The sequence below is a fragment of the Hippopotamus amphibius genome, chromosome 1 (assembly GCF_030028045.1).
Source record: "Hippopotamus amphibius kiboko isolate mHipAmp2 chromosome 1, mHipAmp2.hap2, whole genome shotgun sequence".
In the NCBI taxonomy this organism is placed as follows: Eukaryota; Metazoa; Chordata; class Mammalia; order Artiodactyla; family Hippopotamidae; genus Hippopotamus; species Hippopotamus amphibius.
Window position 1 is genome coordinate 87,442,710 of NC_080186.1, and position 22,014 is coordinate 87,464,723.

Sequence of the window (22,014 nt, forward strand, 5' to 3'; positions counted from 1 at the left end):
ATTCCATAAATTTGGGTAGACTAATGTCTAATATGTATTAAAATGAGGAGGAAGAAAATCTCAAAAATAAGCAATTTACCAAAGATTCATGTAGTTCTGCCCATTCAATACATTTTGCACAGTTAAAATGTCTAGGGGCAGAGCTTGAGCTACCCCAGATGAGAAACCATTTAAACATTTGAATGTTGCTACAGACTAAACTAATGAATATTTTACTCTCACCAGCTGCTTCATAATCCTTCTCCTGCCTAAAAGCCATGAGATTACAAAATGCAATTTCACCTTCTCTGGGGCTTTGTACCTCTGTATATATAACAGGCAACTCTCTTTGGTATTTTACTGACAAAACAAAAGGCAACAAAAGAAGCCATAATTGAAGTCACTGCTACTAAATAAATCCCAAACCTGTTCCTTTGCTCTTTTCTGCTACAATATACAGTTCATAACTGGGCCTGCACTGCTGCCCTCTTGATGCTGTAATAGCTTCTGGAATCAAGGAACTAAGTGGCCACTAAAATTAACATAGGGATGCTGGGAAGCAATATCCCCCCCATTCGGTTTAGAAAAAATGAGTCCTTAAAAGATATACCAGAGCATATTTTTAATAATAATAATCATAGATAACATGTATTGATTATGTGACTGGCCTTTTAATACGTCATCATTTAATTCTCACAACAAACCCATGACATAGATATTCTCCCCATTTTATAGATGAGGAAACTGAGAAAGAGCTAAAGATTGCAATGAATATCACAGTGTGTGTACTAAAAATCATGTTAGGTGGTCAGCCAAGATCTACTTGGCTCCAAATGTCACAATTTTAACTGTTACAATACGGCGTTGATGTATCTCTCTCTGTTAGCAAACTAATTCTTGTTTGAATTGAATCAGATTTCTCTGTTAGCCATTATTATCATTTTTCTTTCAAATACAGGAATTATCCCAATTTAAGGGACTGTATCTTCAAGGCATGTAGTAAGGTGCTCAGCAAATATTTTTTGGGTGAAAGAACACTTCAGTACTTAGAGGACCTGCCGGGTATTTTAAACCGCAAATCCTCTTTCTTATAACAAACAACCATCAGCATTATTCTCACACCAGTTGTTTAGCAGTTCTTCACAGATAACTTATCACTATTAGTAATTCTAGAAACACCGTTTATAAATTATTTACTTTTGAAAAGAGTATGGATTTAGGGGACAGTCCACCATACCACCCTCATTTCTAACACCAATTGCAAGTCCAGGGGTCCCCAAGACCACATGTAGTTTCAGTAATTCACTTAGAAAGACTCACAGAACTCACTGGAAGCTCTTATACTCATGATTATGATTTAGGATACAGACTAGGTTAGGTTAAAAGGTACAGTTAGAATTAGCCAAGAGAAGATGCACATAGGGCAGAATCTAGCAAAGATTCAAACAAAGAGCTTCGAGTTGCTCTTTCTCCTTGGAGTCATGGACAGCGTTATTTTCCCAGCAATAGTGTATGATGGTACACACGGAATATTGACAATCAGGGAAGCTCCCCCAAGTCATGGTGTCTTTATTTGAGTTCTATGGTCGACCACCCACGTGGCTGCCCTCCATTTCCAAACACTCTGTAGGTCAAGCTGATACATATGACTCAAAGCTTTTACTATAAATAACATTGTTAGATTGGCATGGCCCAAAGCCCCCAGTCACAAAGACACTCCTATGAGGCACGGCATTGCAAGGGCTTAAAGATTACCTCCCAGAAGCTGAAGGTAGAGAGGGCAGACCTCTAGTAGGCAAGGTTTAATTCTTCACTACACAAAGGGTTTAAAGAAAATCCAAGGTTTTTCAAGAATACTGTTTTTACTTGATATATTTTCTGATATAGGAGATCTAGAGGCCCAGTTATAGCTTTAGGGCCAAGATGTGAATGTAAACATCATCTTCCTGCCATGTTATTACTTCATGAATGCAGGATTTTAAAAGGAAATAGAGCTGATTTGGAGGGCAGTCAAGGACTACAAGTGTAAGTATAGATTAGTAGCTCTAATAGAGACCAATGTGCAATTACAACTATATTGTGTGATCAAAGTAGAGAATCTAAATATGGAGGTAGATTTTAGAATTTCTTTAGTTTAGGATCCTGTCCAAAAAAGTCCCTAGACTTTAAAATCAAGCCTCTCCTGCACAGTTGTTCCCAAAGTCAGTCTTCCTCTTAATATTACCATCTTTTCCTCCAGCCACTCCAGACTCCTTGTTCATTCTTTGACCACACGTGGTTTGTCCATCTGGAAAGACAAATTTTGCTTCATTGTCATCATTTCCAAATATGCTGAAGTCTCAAAGGCTTATATATTGTTCCAATTATTTTAATTATGAGGTCTTTTGGGTGAAAGCAGCAGTAATTGAATTCCAATTAATTTGGGCAAAACTTTTGGACACAGACACACACAGGGAGAATGCCATGTGATTTCTGTTGTTTAAGCCACCCAGTATGTGTTACTTTGTGATAGCAGTCCTAGCAAACTAATATATAGACTAAATATGTACTTCTGGTCTTGTGAATGTCATGTTTTGTAGTTGTCTCATCTGGCTGGTCAAAGCCCAGTTCACAAAAAGAATTTTCTCTTTCATATATACAACTTCAGGCCCTTATATGTCATTGCCATTCATCAGCCCTCACCTATTGGTTTCTATGTTCACATCACAGATTTATGTTATGTGGCAGATAAATATAAGCACCATGAGATTCTGGACTAATTAGTCGTATGTCAGACATAAAGACCTTAATTTCAAATATTGTATTGTACTTTGCAAACCCATATCTCTATTAGAGTCTTTTAATAGATTCCAACTTTCTGTTAAAATTATCCACCTTTTTTATTCAATTTGATCATCTTTTCCATTTTTTTTAAAACACATGATTATTTTGAACTCCTATCTTACTATATTCAATATTTATATCATCTCTAGGTCCCTATTTATTTTCTATTTTATCTCTTATTAGTCTCTTTTTCTGCTTATTTGCATGTCTAATACATTTTTATTATATGCTGGACATCATAAATGATACATCAAAGATGCTCTGGAGAACGTTTTCTTCTAGAGAGTGTTAAGTTTTTATATGGCAGGTGATTAAATTACTAGAGGATCTCCCTGATCCTGCCACAACTTGATTTTCATCTTTGTTAGGGTGGGTCTGTCTCACTTTTGCCCTTTCTCCTAGAGTCTAGCCCTCACTTCTAGCATATTCCTCACAGCTTCTCCCATTCTCCCAGCTTCTAGGATATGACAACAAGCCCAAGGTCTTCACCAGCTGGACCCAAACTTTAATGCCCCCCAAAACTGTGAAACCTCTGAAATTCCTGATTCTATTTTAGCCTCCCTGAATTTTTCTCTGCTCCATCTCTTGAAATTACATTCTGTGAATGCACAGCTTTATGAGTCAGCCAAGGACCCAATGTGAATCTTTATATAGATTTTTGGAACTCCTCTGAAGCTCTCTCCTGTCTAATACCTTTTCTCTCAAATCCCAATCATTAGGGTAATTCCAAACACCAGTCTCTGTTTCCTCTGACAGCAAAACTTCTATTTTCTTCTTCGGCTATTTCCCCATACAATGGTTTGGAAATTGCACCTGGGGAGAAACCAGGGTGAATGCAGGATGTAGCTCATGTGTTTCCCTTAGCTCAGAGATCTCAGCCTTGCATTTGTTGCTGCCCATTTCCTGCACTTAATTGTTTTATATATTTTTCCATATTTATATACATTTTGGTGGAAGGGGACATCTGATACAAGCTAGTTAATCATGGCCAAATTTTAAAGTCACACATAAAGTTCTTCAATACAGAGTTAAGTCCTCATGATTCATTTCTTTGCTCTTCTTTCCTCTCTTTCCAAACCTTACTAACTATAACATAATAAAAACATATTTCCAGTAGATAATTCCACTAATAACTATAATCCCACTATAGGAAGAATCAACATGCTATCAACCTAGAGAAAAAAAATCTATAATACAGTGACAGTAGGAATTTCAATCAATGAACAAATTGATATCTAGAATTCCTACCTACTGTGATGCTCTATGGAAAAAATATGTATTCTAAATAGCTACAATAATTGCCTAATTACTTAAATGCAACCTTATGGAAAGACAGAACCAGGCAAGGGATAAAGACACAGTACAAACACACAGTGGTGGTACAAAGCAGATTTATTAGATTAAGTCATAGGTATAGGATTAGCAGAATCCATGTAGTTTCCTACATTTTCATATCCCATGAAGAAGCACTCTTTGGCCAGACATAACCAGACATCGCCAGACATCCTTCAGTTTTATTCCAGGAAGAGGTCACTGATCTCAGGTTCTTTCATATTTTCAAAAGGATTGCAAGTAGGGAGGAAACATCCAAACTGAGTAGAAAGAATCCTGGTCTTCGCAGTTGAAGTGACAGGCTTTTGGCTCTCAGATGCCAACTGCCCAATAAGCTTGCACATCCACGTGTTTACAGCTAGAGACCTTGAAGCTCTCCTGGGTGATCCAGCTAGTCAACTTGACAGAGAAAACCTGACTGCCTCTCCATAGACAGTAACTGCCAATTGGTTATTACTTCAAGGTTATCATGAAGGTTTTTTCTAGAAGAGCCTTTGTTTCTGATTAAAATACACATGCATCTAGGAGAGGTATTACAGATTAGTCAGCTACACTCAGAATGAGGCCTTTATTGGCGCCTTTTCTAACTTGTTTTGCTAGTTTAGAGACAGTGGACCAAATGCCATGGGCTATGCAAGGAATACAAATAGGAAGGCTAACAAAGGAATATGCAAAAAGAGAAAAGGAGGTTTGGAGGCTTGAGGAAATAGCTTCAGATTGAGCCGTTTGGGCTCCTACTGACATATCTGGGTGTTCATGTTGACATATCTTATTAAGAGCATATAAGTGGTATTGTATATTTCATTTAACACAGTGGTTTTCAATTTGGGGCTACACAGAACTACTTGGGGATATTTTAAAACTCTAGGTGTCCTAACCACATCCCAAACCAATTACATCAGAGATGCTGGAAATAGGACCCAGAAAGTGGTTTTTAAATCTCTACAGGTGATTCCAATAGCAGCCAAGGTTGTGAACACTGACTTAAATTCTCTTGGCTTCAACTATTTTCTGTAAAAATAAAACATCAGTTAGATGATTTCTGAGCGCCCTTCCAATCCAAGGTCTTCAACGCTATAATCTTCCATGAAAAAAAATTTTCTTTAGTCAGTCTTCTCCTTTCACTGCTCACAAAATAATGAAGAAAATCCAGTAAGATGATTTTTGCTTTAGCTTTGTGACTTCGGTGGATAGAAATCTTCTCCAAAGTTTATATGGTTTCATAAATGTTTGCCATCTCTGCTCACCTAGTCATTTATCCGAGGAAAAGGAGAAATAGCTATTATCTGTTCAAAGAAAAGCACAAGTTTGACATGAAAGATTTTATAAAAATAAACATTTTAGAAGTGGGATGAGCCCCTTTGCAAACACAAGGAAACACCTGCCTCTTGACACCTTACTATTGTGAAAACTGTTTAAATGTTTTCATAATTACAGATCCCTATTCCATATATGTAAAGCAAAACTGTTTTCTTTTTTTTTAATTGAAGTATAGTTGATTTACAATGTTGTGTTAATTACTGCAGTACAGCAAAGTTTTTCAGTTATACACATACATACATTCCTTTTTTAAATATTCTTTTCCATTATGGTTAATCAGCAAAACTGTTTTCATGACGCATTTGCGGAAAGCTTTGAGGCCTCTTGTTTAAGTTCTGACAGTGCTTGGTTCTCTTTCTTTCTCTCTCCTCCAGAGCAGATGTGTGATGACAAATGCCATGACTGGCCATATAGGCTTTTACAGGGAGGCTCTGGGAAGAAGAAAACCTGGAGCCAGGCCCATCTCCACAGCACACCCACCTGCTGTGAGCCATTCAGTTCGTGTCAGGCATTTTTATCAACAGCTCTTCCCCCCTCACAGGTGTATTATATAAGAACTATATCATGTGTAAGACACCCCAAGGTACATTAAAGAAAGAAACTGAATAAATATAGAATGTTTACCTTGCCAGAAGGCAGTATCTCAGCATCCAAAAGGAAGATGCCAAGCCACCTACTAAGGTCAAGTGGTTTATAATCTAAAGCAAACTCTCTGTTCAAGACAAACAGTGTAACATCCTCAGCCCCCCAAAATCTTCAGTGTGGTCCACTTACATTCTTCTTACACGTATCCACACACGTAGGCCTTCCCACCCTTGTTCATGCTTTTGCTCCACCAGCAAGATCTTCTACCTTTATTATTCTGCCTTCATTTTCCTGCCCGGTTTCTCCTGCTCCCTCAATTCTAGCTCCCACCATGGAAATACAACCTATCATTCAAGCTCCAATTTAATTAATAGCATCTACCATTGTTCAACATTTACTACGTACCAGGATCTAAGCAGAATGCTATACATGCTTTATTTTACCTAATTCTTCCAACCAATCTGCAAAGTACATTTTGTTAATCCAGTTTAATAGAAGACAATCAAAGCTCAGAGAGGTAAAATAACTTGCTCAGGATCACAAAGCCAGAATTCAAACCCAGGCCTGTCTTGCTCTAAAGTAGATGCTATCACTCATTATGCTGCACTGTCACCCTTGCTCTTACCCACCCTCCATGAAAACACTCTTGATGACTCCACAATATAGCAATTTCTCCCAAAATAAACCAAGCTCCCCTCTGGAACATTTTTTAGCATGCTTTATAGTGTCTTCATTACTGTTTCTTTTATATTGCTATTTAATTTTAGATAAGTATGTTTAATTTCCTGCCCTAAGTATAGTAGAAGCATATTAAAGCCATAGAACTATTCAAAATGCCTAAACTAATACAACTATATTCTGTAGACACACACAAAAACTGGTCTTACTTTATAGCATGAATGTATGTTTTTGATACCCTTTTATCACCTAGCATATTTTTACTTACAGCGGTCTAACCCAGCCATTAAATTATTCTCATTTGAAGAGTCCAAATGCAGGGGATTAAATGACAAGGCCTGAGTTTGAGAGGGCCATGAAGGGATAATCAGAGATGCCTGCTTCTGGGGCATTAGGTTATGATTTTAAAGTTCATATGAGCTATCAAAATTTAAGAAAGCATTCCTTTATTTATTTATTTATTTATTTATTTATTTATTCATTTTTGCATAAGGTTCTCATTAGTTATCTATTTTATTCATAGTAGTGTATGTATGTCAATCCCACTCTCCCAATTCACCCCAACCCCTCTTTCCCCCCTTGGTGTCCATACATTTGTTCTCTATGTCTGTGTCTCTATTTCTGTTTTGCAAATAAAATCATCTATACCACTTTTCTAGATTTCACATATATGCTTTAATATACAATACTTGTTTTTCTCTTTCTGACTTACTTCACTCTGTATGACAATATCTAGGTCCATCCACATCTCTACAAATGACCCAATTTCACTCCTTTTTATGGCTGAGTAATATTCCACTGTATATATGTACCACATCTTCTTTATCCATTCCTCTGTTGATGGACATTTAGGTTGCTTCCATGTCCTGGCTATTGTAAATAGTGCTGCTATGAACATTGAGGTGCATGTGTCTTTTTGAATTATGTTTTTCTCTGGGTATATGCCCAGGAGTGGAACTGCTGGGTCACATGGTAGTTCTACTTTTAGTTTTTTAAGGAACCTTCATACTGTTCTCCATAGTGGCTGTATCAATTTGTAGTATGTAGAATGTTTGCCAAAAATATTGATAATAGACAGTATTCTAAATATGCATGAGTCATAATATTTCCCAATCAGCTATTAATAGTCACTTGTGTCTTCTTTGTACAAAATGTTTCTCAATATGCCATAGCACAAAGCAGAATCAAACATAAAATAGTGTTTTTCATTTCAAGAATAATGAACACTAGGCCTATCTATGCAAAGTGATTTGGTGGATTAAGAAAAATATTTAGAAAATTCAGAAGGAAAAGCACTCTAGCCAGGCAAACTTAGAAAATGGAGGAAAAACTTTTAGAGCTTGAATGAAGTACATAATGTCTTAAGAGGAGAGACCAAATTACATAAATGAGTACCTGCTGATGAAATGAAATAAAAGGTGATACTGAGAGATAAAAGTAATTGGCACCCAGGAGACACTGACCCCAAAGGGACTCCCTGTACCAAATATGGTATAAGTTTCTCAAATGAAAGAGGAATAAAGGTTGCCTGCTGTGGTTTCCTGATGAAATGACTCCAATGCTCATTTTTCTAATTCCAAAACTCTTGGCTAAGAATGCTCAAGATCTTACATGGGAACACAAAATCAATGTATTTGCTTACTCAGTTGCAAACAAGCCCTGCGTACTTCCTCAGTAACACACGCTATTTGAGGTGATAGGAATATGAAGCCATTACACGGCATAGACATCAGGACTGGGAAATGGACCTCACTCTTGTCCACTATTTCAGCGTGTATGAGCACAAAGTATATTATTGCTTATGTATGAGTTTGCTTCCCTTTGTGTAGACTGAGATAATACCCACTTACTTTCCTTCAAAAGTCTCAGGATGACTCATGAAAAAGGCTCTTCAATTTAGCCAGTGAGCTAGATGTTTGAATAATAAGTAATTTCCTTTAAGTCTCCAGAAACTTTCATCTGCATAGACTACTACCTAGAATCTCAATTGACTTTTCCTATTTCTTTTTCATGCCTGTGCAACTTTCAGGAACTATAACTGTAGTTTCTCACCATTTTCCTGGCCTCTCTATAGCTATAGATTTTCTAGCCATGTGATCTTACGGTCAACTAAGTTTGGTAAATGTAGCTCCAGATGGAGCATCAAGTGAGCCATGGTCAAATTTCAACTCTGCCTTATGTTAGCTGCCTTGTGACCCTGATTAAACCAAGCATCGCTCTCAGCCTCAGCACCTTTATCTATAAAAAAAAGGGAAATAATCCCTGCCTGCACTTACCCACAGTATTGTATTGAGGCTCAGGTTGAAAAGGATGCATAAATGCTGTGTGAATCACATCTCTGTAGCAGGATTGTTCATGCTTATTTAAGAGTTTCTTGTAGCCCTTTCTTTCCTATCAGCCAGCAATAATTACTATTAAGATTTTCATGTATTTTCTCCTAGTCTTTTTCTGGAGTATGTGTATATGTGTTTGTATATATGTATAGATATACTTTTCAAAATATAGGCATTTTATTATGATACATGTGTCTATTATGATATACATATATATGTATGTACCCCTAGCTTAATAAAAGTTCTTCCAAAACATGGTTAATAGCAACTTAATATAATAAGTCTATTGTATATAATATACATAAAGGATGATGTATACATGTATGTATTTTCATGCTATTAAATATTATTTCCAAGCATGGTTAATAATGGCTGTATTTGAAAATACGGTGGTTAATAATCTTACTATATGAGTACACTATAGTTTACTTGATCATTCCCTATTTTTAACTCCTTAGGAATACTTGTTTCCAGTTTTTTATTTGTTTGGTTTTGGTTTGCTTTTGTTGTTTTTTGTTGTTGATGTTACTGGGTTTATTTGCTATTACAAATAACATTTTGGTAAATATTCTGTACAAAAATCTTTTTATGAATCGCTAAGTCCATAGATGAGATTTCTAGAAATCATTGGATCAAAGGGTATGGACTTTTCTAAGGCTTTTGCTATTGTATTGTCAGATTCTGTTCCTAAAATATTGTACTTATCTACAATATTTAAGTGAGGTTTAGATACCATAAAAGAAAACCAATTTTATGGTAGCGTTATCATGATTCCCTATTTTAATTATTACCAATATCATAGGCAAAAAAAGAGCATCTCTATATTATTTATTTCATGATTACTAATGAAATTTGAAAATTTGTCGTTTATTGTTTTAATTATTTATGCCACGAATTATCTCTTCTCATCCTTGCTCCATTTTCAGTATTTTCTTTATTGGTATGTAAGCACTATTTATACTTTGAGAAATTAATTTCTCAGTTGTCATAACTCATAAAATTTTCCAAATTTGTCATCTACATTTTAATATTGCTTGATTTTCACATTGTGAGTTTCTAAGTTTTTTAAATCAAATTTACCAGCCAGTTTCTTCCTTTGCTTTCCTTTTTTATACTTAGTGAACTAAGAGGGGGGAATCTTTTCTGCATCTATACATCAATTCATTCTTTTAATAAGAAATCTCTTATATTTCAAAGACTCAGCAATCTAGAATAAAGTTAGGGTGTGATGATACTGATTATTGCTGTTTTGCTAGGAAGCCCAGTTTGAAATTTTCAGCAGGAGATTATTAAGTATTTCTGATGCAGGAGGAATTGGCACCAACCCAGACACGCTGTATTTATAGGCCACTTGGATAACTCCTGTGCTATGTATGGCAGGTAGCCAATGGTGAGCACCCAGAAATTCTGACACTTGGAAAGAAGAAGGTCTGTACTGATATATCAGTAAGTCAGAGAGGGTCAGACTCAGGGACACTGACACTAGGGAGAGGATAAGAATAGGAAATAGGACAATACCAAAATCAGTTCTGTTAGAGAAGAATGGTTTGCAAATGTCTGAGATGCAGAAGCTATAATTTAAAAGGTGACTCTAAAAGGAGCTCAATTTACCTCCCAATTCTAATGTTCTCTTGTTTCACTGTTCTCTGACTCTATTTGACTCTGTGCTGAGTAAAGACAAGCTTCTTGCTTGCCACATGTTTAAATTCTACAGTTCTGTCCTCAGAAATACCCCTAAGTAGGCAACCTCACCCCTTCAGCAGCATGCATGTTAATCATGGCTAATAAAATTAATAATAATTAACATTGATTAGGCGCTTACTATGGTCCAAACTCTATTCCAAGCCCTTTGTATTCATGGAAACCTTCAAAACACTTTGAATTGGGAGGAACTATAATTTTCTTCATTTTATACTTGAAGAAACTGAGGTACGTAGAAGTTAACTAACTTGTCCCAGGTCACACACAACCACTAAGAAGATGAACCAGGATTTGACACCAAGCAGCCTGGTTCCAGAGTTGGCATCCTTATAATATTCAATGATATTCTGTATTTATTAATGTAAATTTTGAGAATAAGTATGAATTTTAATTAATGTATGTGGGAAGATGTATACATATATAGTTATACATATGTGAAGATATATAAATACTATTTCCTTGGATACCTGTTTTTATTTATTATGGTTAATGGAAGGGGGAATTAGAGATTAATTTAAGAATTCTTGGATTATCTAAGCTTTTGGCTTTCCCAACTTCCAATGCTTCTATCAGAAAACAAGAATAGAACAAAGGAAAAACACAAGCATGGGTTTTTTTAGTTTGATTTTAGTTCCCTTGGAGAGTGATTTAAAGGAACAAAAGAGAAAAACAAATACCATAGGCTAGTGCATATGTATGGAATCTAAAACACGGTACCCATGAGCCTAGTGGCAAGGCAGGAGTAAAGACGCAGATGTAGAGAATGGACTAGAGGACGGGGGGAAGCTGGGACGAAGTGAGAGAGTAGCATTGACATACATATACACTACCAAATGTAAAATGGATGGCTAGTGGAAAGCTGCTGCATATCACAGGGAGATCAACTCGATGACCTAGAGGGGTGGGATAGGGAGGGTGGGAAGGAGGATCAAGAAGGAGAGGATACGTATATATACAACTGATTCACTTTGTTGTACAGCAGAAACTAACACAACATTGTAAAGCGATTATACTCCAATAAAGATGTAGGAAAAGAAAAAAGGGAAACCAGAGAGTGTAATGATCACAGAGAGATCAAGTTTATACACCACCTGTAATACTCCTGCTCTCATCTGTGCTTCCCCCAGTACCAGCTTAGAGCAGAGCAGTGGATGGTGTAGCGCGTTCATGTGGGGATTCCCAACAACCACGCAATCTGAGCTCTCCCTGAGCGAGCATTGCCCGCATAATTGATGGACTCTTATCCCCACTGTCCCTTTCTCTCTGCACTTTGGTACCCCCCTCAGACTCGGGGTTTCTCATGGGTGCAATTTCAGGATTCTTGTGGCCAAGGCATTGCTAGAGGCCTCACAGAGTGACTAGGAGAGGCTGCTCCACTGCCCCTGATTTTGTATCTCGTCCTGCTCCCTCCGCTCCATCTTCCACAGCACTGCTACACTGATATTTTTAATGTGTGAATTCAGTCAAGTCCCTGCCCTTAAAATCCTCCTGTGGATTCCCACCTCTTACGGAATAAAATCTAATCTCCCTAACATGGTGTACAGCACCCTTGATGATATAGCTCCACCTACCTGTTTGCTCTTACCACCTTCAAGTTTATATTCCAAACTTAATGACCAACTTGTAAATCTTCAAATGTGCTTTACTGTCTCATGGGTCCATGTCTTTGCATATTCTGTTTCCTCTCCTGGAATTTCCCCCACCTACCCTCACCCACAACAACATACACTTAAATGATTCACATATTTGGGTCTCATTTTAAATGCTGCGTCCTCTGTGAAGCCTCCCTGACCACTTCAGGCCACCTTAAGCGGTTCATATAAGCTGATTGTGTTCCAACCTGTCTCCCTCGAGCATTCATCACATTGTATGGTAATTGTTATTTGTGCACCTGTATCCCATTTGCAGCGTGTCTTACAGGAAGGAAACCCTACTTTTCATCTTGCAAATGGCACTTAATAAATATTTAATGGATGAATGGATGGGTGGATGAATGCATGGCTCAATGAAAGAATCACTTTTACACAGTGATCATTCTTATACTGTTCCTTAAAATTAGCAACGGACCCCAATATTCATTATCTTATCTAGACATGACAACAAATTTCTGAAATAGATGTCACTGACAATTTACACACAAAGAAACAGGTTCAGTAAAGATACTTGCCAGATATCACATAGGTTAGTCACACCAAAACTTGGGGCCTTTCTAGTATGTCACAGCTCTTTCTCATAATATGTTAGATGATTAAAACGAAGTCATTAATGGTCCATAGACTTATGGAGTTTCACAGCTGGGAGACTTCCCTAGTCAACTTTTCTTATTGGAAACATGAAAAACTATGGCCCAGAGATATGAAATGGCTCAAATTGTACCACTCAATAGTGACAGACACAGGGGTGGCAAATGACTTCATGACTCCTAATTTCTACTTTGTAGGTTCTTAAATCCAGGTTATTTCACTCATTGTAAGACTTTAACCTCTTTGTACCTCAGTTTGCTATGCTGAAAAATGGGCTAATAATGTACCTACCTCATAGGGCTGTTGTGAGAATTCAAATGGGATAATCCATGGGAAACTCTTACAAGAGTGACTGAGAACCATGAACGCTTTAAAAATATTAGCTATTAGCCTTCATCATTTCACTTAGCTGGGTTCTTCCTCTTTCATAAATCAAAAACATCAAAGAAATGCCAATGTAGCAATAGCAGTCACAATCAAAAGAAAAAAGGTAAAAGACAAAAAGCAATGTAATGCATGTGCAGGAATTGAAATAGTAAATTATAATATGGAAGATATTATGAGTGAATGATAGAAAAACCCTACCTTGAGGTCACAGGCAAACAAATCATGTTAGCCTTCTCCTTCCCTGAAACTACCCATTTTCTAAGGGAGGCAAATCGATAAAAATTGCATTGCATAGTTGAAAAATAATAAAGTAATAGGCAATAATTTTTCATTACTTACTTTCCCTTTCAAATAATTAATTTATTCCTCTCTCTTCCAATTGAAATAGATAAATGCACAAATATATACATAAAATATAACCAGCCGTGCATACGCTGTCTTATCTACTGAAGGACCATTAGATTATGGTCTTTGCCTCTCCTATTGAGTTCCAGCCAGCTGGTTTTCTCTGAATTGATTGTCCACAATTCTCATTAATCAGCCCCATCAGAACTGCATTTACTCATTGATGTCTTGCCATCCTAGCTTTTAGCAGCAGTCAGATTGGGCAGGGCTATGCTATATTAACAAACAAAATTGCATTTGCTTGCACGAGCAGAAGTCCATATTTCATTCATGGCTCACGTCAAGGAAGATTGACTGCAGATCTGCACCTCTTCTCGTTCTGGAACTTAGCCTGAAAGAATAGCCTCCCTCTAGAATATCACTGGCATCACAGCAGAGAAATAGATTGTGGCAAAGAATGAACCCACTCTCAAAGCTTCTGCCTGGGTGTGACCCACATCACTTCCGCTCACCTTCATTGGCTAAAGGAGGTCACATGTCCAGGCCAGTCTTCAGTAGGGTGATGTTATGGATATTGATCAATAGGAATATAATCTATGATGTATTCCTACTGCAACCATATTGATCCTATTTTTTTCTACTGAGTTTCAATAGATTCTATTTTTCAAGGTAAATGTAAATTGTCTTTATCATGCTTCCTGCTTGTTGCTGTGTGACTCCTGATTAGTTTTGCAAAGTCTGGAATATAGTATCACTGTCCCAAAGAAGACTCACGTTATAAAAGAGACTAAAGGTTTTTTGTTTTGTTTTGTTAGCCAAAGTTAGGTTATCAGATTACTACATGAATTCATTCTAACACAAATTCTCATGAGTTTATTTACTGTTTCTCCAACTCTCTATTAAACTAGTAAATGTATCTTCAGTCTTCTAAATCTTTTGCCCCACAGGGCCTGGCTCTTACAGTAATTGCACCTTTTGTGTTTTCATAAATACTTGCTAATAAAATAATTAAAATAAACTGAGAACATCTTCTAGACTAAAAGTAATAGACTTCAATCCTAGCTCTACAATCAAACTGTTCTGCAACTTTTTAAAAAGCAGGCTTATGTCTTTGGGTTTAAAAGGTGGTGACATCAGTCTTAATGGAACTTGTGAGATTGAGAAGAGAGTGTTCATTATTTAATGACTGCAATAGGCTCTGAGAGCATCTTGCAATGCATGTACCTTATAATGCCAAGCCACCAAAATCAACGGGAAGGAAAAAATTACTTTGGAAACCATTCTTTCCATGAGTCAGGAAAAAAACAACTTTTGTATAATTTACCTCATATACAGTTTCCAAAATTACATTAACAATTCAAGTATGTGGAGTATTTTTACTCAAATTACCTAGATTCACCTCAATGCAGTACCCTATCTCCAGGATAGGGACCAGAGCCAGTACTTAAGTAAGGCAAGTTATTTTCTTGAGAGGGCTCCATAAAATTCACCATCTTGCCAAAATCCATCTATAGCAGTGTTTCTTAACCTTTTTTACATTGTAATCCCTTTAAGGAGTCTTTTTAGATATATTTTTTTCTAATTACCCACACACTTCTATTGCCACAGATTACTGTGTATCTGATTATTTATTGTGTGTATATCTGTGATTTATACATAAAAATGTAAGAACTATTTTTTTATCACCTTAGGAGTAATATTGCCCCATTGAAAGTACCTGATTTTAGGACAGATGCCTTTTCTCTCCTATGCACTTCTATCTGTTTTTCAGTGAAGCCATAATATTCTGCTCTTCTTCCTCAACCATGTCCTTTTTCATTTTCTCATCTCTGCATTTTCACTTATGCCTTCTTTCTGGAATAATCTTTCCATTTCTGTTGAGTCCAACCATTTTTCAAGGAACAGATCATGCCCTATGTCCTCCACATACAATTTTTCCAAATACTAAGTCAACCTCCTTTCCCCCATAATATTTACCTTTGGTAGAAGACATTTTCTTTACCAGAATAAATTATCTCAGTCTACTTTAAAGTTATGTAAGTCCATGATCCCCTCACTAGCTTGTAAGCTGTTTGATGGCAAAGACTATTAATTATTAGCTTTGCCACAGTTCTTGGCACAAGATTTTTACTGAGAGTACTCAATAAATATTTGTTGTATTGTGTTTATTAATTTATGACATAGATGCACACACACACATGCTACATAACTGGGGTTATCTTCTGCACATCAAAAGTGGGGTTTCTCCTTGAAAAGTTGCCTGATCAATAGCACCACTATTCTTCATATAGCACAGCCTCAAATTTTCAGAGCCATAATGCCTCCCTCTCCTTCATCCCCTATATTTATCAATAAGTAGTTGCCCAAATTTGTAGATTCTTCATTTTTCATGAATCTTTGATTTTTGCCTTTCTCCAGGATCCCACTATCAGTGCCTTACTCCTAATCAATGACATCTCATCTGTAGTCAACTCCTCCATCCATAGTTTACACCTTTCTGCATCCTAGTTATAATCGCTCTTCAATCACTCTTGCTATAGATTATCTTCCTGAAATATACACTGTGATATTACCCTACTGTTCAGCAGCTAAAGAACCTGCAGACACTTCATAATAAATCCAACCAACTCAACATGTCTGCTATAAAGTGAACTGTGTCCCCCAAAATGTATATGTTAAAGCCCTAGCCCCCAATGTGATTTTATTTGGATATGGGGCCTTGGGCAGTAATTAGGTTTAGATGAGGTCATAAGGTAGGGCCCTCATGATGAGATTAGTGCCCTTCTAAGAAGACATCAGAGAACTTGCTCTCTCTCTCTCTCTCTCTCTCTTTCTCTATCAAATGAGGACACAGCAAGAAGGCACTGTCTATAAGCTAGGAAGAGATCTCTGACCAGAGTCCAACCAAGCTGGCACTCTGATTTTAGACTTCCAGCCTCCAGAACTGGGATAAAATTAATTTTTGTTGTTTAAGTCACTCAGTCTACAGTATTTTGTTATGGCAGCCTGAAAAGACTAATCTAATGGACTTCAGGATTCTGCTTTAAATGGCCTTACCTGATCAGCCCCAGCAGCTAAAGCTCCTCACAAGGAATATTCAGATCTACTTAGGCCTTCATTCTTTCACACACACATATAGGAAGACATTATCTCTACTTGAATCAGTTAAAATGTTTTTCAAAACAATTGGTTACAATAAGGATTGTTATTGTTTAGACACTTTTTCTAAAGAATGTTCTTGCTAAAGTGATCTACAAGCCTCAACAGTTGTGAAATGTAATGTCTGTCCTAATGCTAAGAGAATCATGATTGCTTTCTCATATTGAAAGTAAAATTAAAAAAGGGAAATTTGATCATTATATTCATGCATTCAACAAATATCATTGTTCACCTATCAGAAGCCAATTCCTAAGCTAGGTGCTACTAATACAATAGTCAAAATGGAAAATTTCCACCTTCCTGAAAATTTCAGTCTAGTCTGCTGGATGAGTCTAGATCTTTTCTATAAGCTTGTGGAAAATTAGTTTCATTTGCTTGAGAACAAATCTGCGTGTGTTTTCAGGTCTGAGCCATAGAGAAATAGTTAAGTGACTTGTTCGTTACATCTCTCTTTTCTTTCCATCTCTAAGGCTACCTGTCTCTCTCTCTCTGTGTCTCTCTCTCTCTGCTATGCTAACTTCTTATGTGTAGATGAATGGAAGGAAGTTCTCCCTGCACAGAAGTTTTCCTTACTCAACTACAAAAGAGCAGACTGAAGTGAAAACTGTCCACTGCTTCAACAGGAACATCCTGACAGCCAACAGGCTTTCTGGGAAACTTGGGCAGAAAGCCATGACATTAGGCTAAAGAAAGTTTTCTCGTCTGAGGATTCGCCCCTTATGGACTTTCCAAAATAAACTGGCTAAGTAGAATAGTAGGGAGCTAAGAAAATAAGCTCTGTCCCACATTTTGGAAGATAACTTTTCTCTTTCTAAAGTTAAAACCTGTGCCCCACAAAAGATTTTAATTTAGAAAAAATACTTTTAAATTCAAATCTATGGATTTTGGTTTTGGAGTTAATGTAACCCCAAACAAATACAATTGTGCTTTATTTCCTTTCATGAGGATGCTATTGCATATTTTATGCATCCTCCAATGTCACAGAGCAGCATGCTATTCATTTTGATGATGTAATCTCCTACTTAGCCAATTCTCATCCAAAAATTAAATGCTAAACTTGAGAGGTTTGTAGACCACTGAGCACAATTCCAGATAGACCCTCTGTCCCTAAAACAGACTTTTATTCTTATTTAAAATAGGGCCAACTTCATTCACTACCTCACTGTCTTTTAGGTGCTTAAGGTCCACCCATGTGGGCCACCCCTCATGTCCCAAGTCTTGCATATCTTTGTGGAAGACCTTATCCTTCACCAGCAGGCCTGAGGTCCCCACACAAGGGAGGCCTCACTATTCAGCAGCCCTGCCATTTTAAAAAGTCATTAATTAAATAGAAAGTACATGGATTTCACAGGTCTTATGGTCCCATGGAATTAAGGGTAATGAAACTTTTCTGAGAAAAGAAACACAAATGCTGAAAACTTGCTTTCCATGCAGCTATGCACGACAGCAAACAGAGAAAGAACAGAGAAAAGCAAGAGATCGTTTTTCTGGAGACCAAATTCTTAAATCTTAAGTCTTTGGCAGCTTCGTGCATCATCTTTCTCTTTTCCAAAATAGAACTAAGTTTCTCATTCCTAGATGGCCTACCGAGAGCAAAGCCTCAGACTTTTTCAGAAGGAAGATCAAGCTACTTGAATACTTTCAATATATTGGAACTTAAAGGGTATATTTATTTTTAAAATAATAGTTATAAATTATTTAATACTTTCTGAGTGTCATTACTTTGTTAAATTCTGCTTCATCCCTCCTATAACCCCATGAGTGGATATTATTATCCTTATTTACAGAAATTGGGGGATAAAGAGGATACACAGCTAGTAAATACTGAAGCCATGATTTTCACTGATGCTCTATAGCACCACACGATATTGCATCTCCATAATTTTTATTAGGTGCTTCATTACCATCATCAGCTCCAGTTCAGCCCCATGGCCAACTCATTAGTTCCACACCAGAAACAGACAGAAGTTATTCAAAACATCAGGCAGAACCAAGCAGGTGAAGTTGCGCAGCATTTTGGTTAAGAATTAGACTGTCAGCTCCAGCTTACTCCTATGGGAGCCCAGGCAGTTTATTTAGCCTTCTTGTGTTTTATTTTCTGATCTGTAAAATGGAAATGCTAATAATGATATCTACTTGCAGGGTTAGTATTAGTATTAAGTGAGATAATCCCCATAAAACACTTAATGTCTGTCACCTGTATCAGTTTTTTTGTGTTAACACATGAAGACTATCATTTTAAGCTTGTATTCTCAGTGCCTACTTAATGCTTGACTTATGGCATGTTCTCAGTAATTGTTTGATAAATTAATAAAAATAAAGTAAGCCAGGGTTCATTATAAAGAGAGTATAAGCCTATCCCAAAACTCAGTTTTATAGCAAGTGTACAATCAGAGAGATAACCAAGGTCAGACACTTAGTTACTCAAAGGAAAGTTACACATGTAAACAGAGTAAACATGACCATTGGGACTAAGAACAAAATCAAGGTCAAAGTTAACAGAAGCTAAAGGAAGAGAAGCAGGGCATTGGAATATGGATGTATGCACCAGATTATAGAAGGTGACATCTGCTTTTCTTCTTCCCTTCTTTCTGTCAGCAAATATTTGCTGGGTTCTTTCTATGTATCCAGGACTGTCCTAGGCTCTGAGAGTACAATTAATAAAATCACCAGAATTACTTAATTTGCTTATTTCCTTATCATGCTTATTTGAAAGCAAAGAAGGTTGTTAGAGGGAGATTTCTCTTGCCTTGATGTCTACTGAGATACCAGCATGCTCTATTTCAGATGCCAAACTGAGTGTGGGGCAGGTTGCCATATGGAGAATCTGTCCCCGCCAAAAAGTTAAGAAAAATAGTGTCCTAAGTCATGAATCCACCTTAGTCACTTTGAAAATATAAAAAGAGGAAAGGGAGAGAGAAAATGAAAATGGAAAAGGATTTCAGAAGAGATTTCCTTTGCCATATATACATTACTAATAAGAAAAAAAATCAAATTGTACGCTTTGGATATATGTAGTTTATTGTATGTCAATTGTATGTCAATAAAAGTTCTTAAAGAAAAAACAAACATAGGGTAGGTCATCAGGAAAAGCAGGAAGGAACTCTTGGGCAGGAACTGAAGCTTCTATTCAAAGGCAGAATTTCCTCTTCTTCAGGGAACCCTCGCTTCTACTCCTAATCCTTTCTACTCACTGAATCAGGCACCCTAGAATAATCTCCCTTATTTAAAGTCAACTGATTCCATATTTTAATCACATCTGTAACACAGCAATATCCTTGCCCAGATAGTTTTAAACCTCCTCTTATATTAAAAACTTAGAGTTCAGATAACAGTATCACTTAAACACAGTGTGCTATATCCTGTAACTCTTGTACTCTTTCTTAATATCACAACAAAGCTTATTTTTTGCCTGTGATTTTGTATTTGTCTCCATAGGATTTTCCAACAATCTTTAGCAAATACTATTCAAAATAAAACTTTACAGGAAAACCTAAAAAAAAAAAAAGATTTCTTCAGCGAGAGCTACACTTTGAGTTTCCTCCCACTTATCCAGGACAGAAGAGTGTTCTGGTATTTTCTTATGTCTTTCCAGCTAAGCAAATAGAATTTCATGGTGCCCTTTGAAGAACTAGGTATTCCTTTGCCTCTAATGGGCACAGAAAACTGAAGCTTGACTCAAGCGTGAGCTAGTCAGAGTGACCTATGTCGGGCTCCTCAATAGGTTGATCATGTTGGGATGGACCTACACTCCCAAATTTTTGATGGGACAAAGGTTGTATGAATGTTTTTGGTGGAGGAGATGTACGTCCCTTGGTAGAAAGAGCTGGCCTCACACCAAAGTAGGTCTTGTGAGGTAAATCCACCTGGAAGAGCAAAGGAACCCCAGAAACAAGAAGCTAGAAGACCTTGGTTCCTGAGGATTGTGGAAGGGAGTCAAAGTGATCATGCAGAGACAGATCTGAAAGGTCAGCAACCCTAAAAGTGAGAGGTCTTCAGGGATGAGAGTAAAAACACAAAATGTCCACCAGGGAGATAATCACCCTAGAAATGTACCCAACCCAGAAGGGCCAATCTATAACCTTTCCTATCCCCTTACTCCTGCCCTTTCAAACCTCAACAGAGTCTGGAACAAGCTCAAAAGCTGGGACAAAACGATTGCTAAGGAAGAGGAAAGCACAAAGCATGGAAAGACCGAAGCCAATCATGCCAATCCCAGCATGTCTGTCAACAAGAAGACCTGAGTTTGAAAAAGGGAAAACATCTGATGCTGAATCAAGCTCAGTTTGTATTAATATTTTAGACTTGGCAACTCTGATTCATTCATTGAAACTAGGTTTGTCTCTTAAAAGAGTATATTAAAGATGGTAGGATATACTAATACCTAAGTGTGAGCTAAAAAGTTATGGGACCTACCCAAGGTCTGATTCAGCAGCAAGAGATAATTACTCTCACCGAATGTCTGAAACAAGGCCGAGGGAGACAATAATAAAGTTGTGTTTTCATTACATGTCATGAGTCATGTTTTTCTACAAAGACCTGAATCTCACAACTAATCTGTCTCAATCTCTTCCTGTTTTCTCTCTCTTTGCCTCTCACCCTCTTTCCTTCTCTTCCTCTTTCCTTCTTTCCCTCTCTCCCTACTGTTTGTGTGGCTATCTGTCTGCCTTTCTCTTTTTCTTTCTCAAGAATCTTTGGATTTGTCATGTACAGAAACTGAAAAGAATTGATATAACATGCCAAGATAGATGAATGACATTCTCAACACAATCCACTTTGCACCCTCTATTAGTCAGTATTCTATTGCAGTGAGCAGAACTCACGCATAAAGTACTTAGTTCAAACAGAGCTTTGTACACAGTAAGTACTCAGTGAATAAAAGCTGTTATTACCTGAAACACCACTTCTTGAGCATTGCTGAGGGACAAGTCATCTTGGAAATCACTCTTTTTTAAATGTTCTTCTGCTTACTACTTACAAAGAAACATATTGTATCATGAATTCTCTTTCAATTCATACCTTTGTTTGCAGATACCAAGGCTCTTTTCAATCATTAGAAACAATAAATCACCCTTGCACATTCCAAATTCTAAAGAGAGTTAAATATTTACAAAGTTCTGCATGACAAA

The 22,014-nt window shown here is 37.0% G+C and overlaps 1 long non-coding RNA gene across 1 annotated transcript in view; it reads right to left on the reverse strand.

The window, feature by feature from the left end:
* The window catches only part of LOC130837527 (uncharacterized), a 73,402-nt gene that overhangs the window by 30,393 nt on the left and 20,995 nt on the right, over positions 1–22,014 (reverse strand). Inside the window, exon 2 of the long non-coding RNA XR_009049310.1 lies at positions 2,204–2,266. This is a non-coding gene — a long non-coding RNA (uncharacterized LOC130837527). The remainder of the gene's footprint in view (positions 1–2,203; positions 2,267–22,014) is intronic.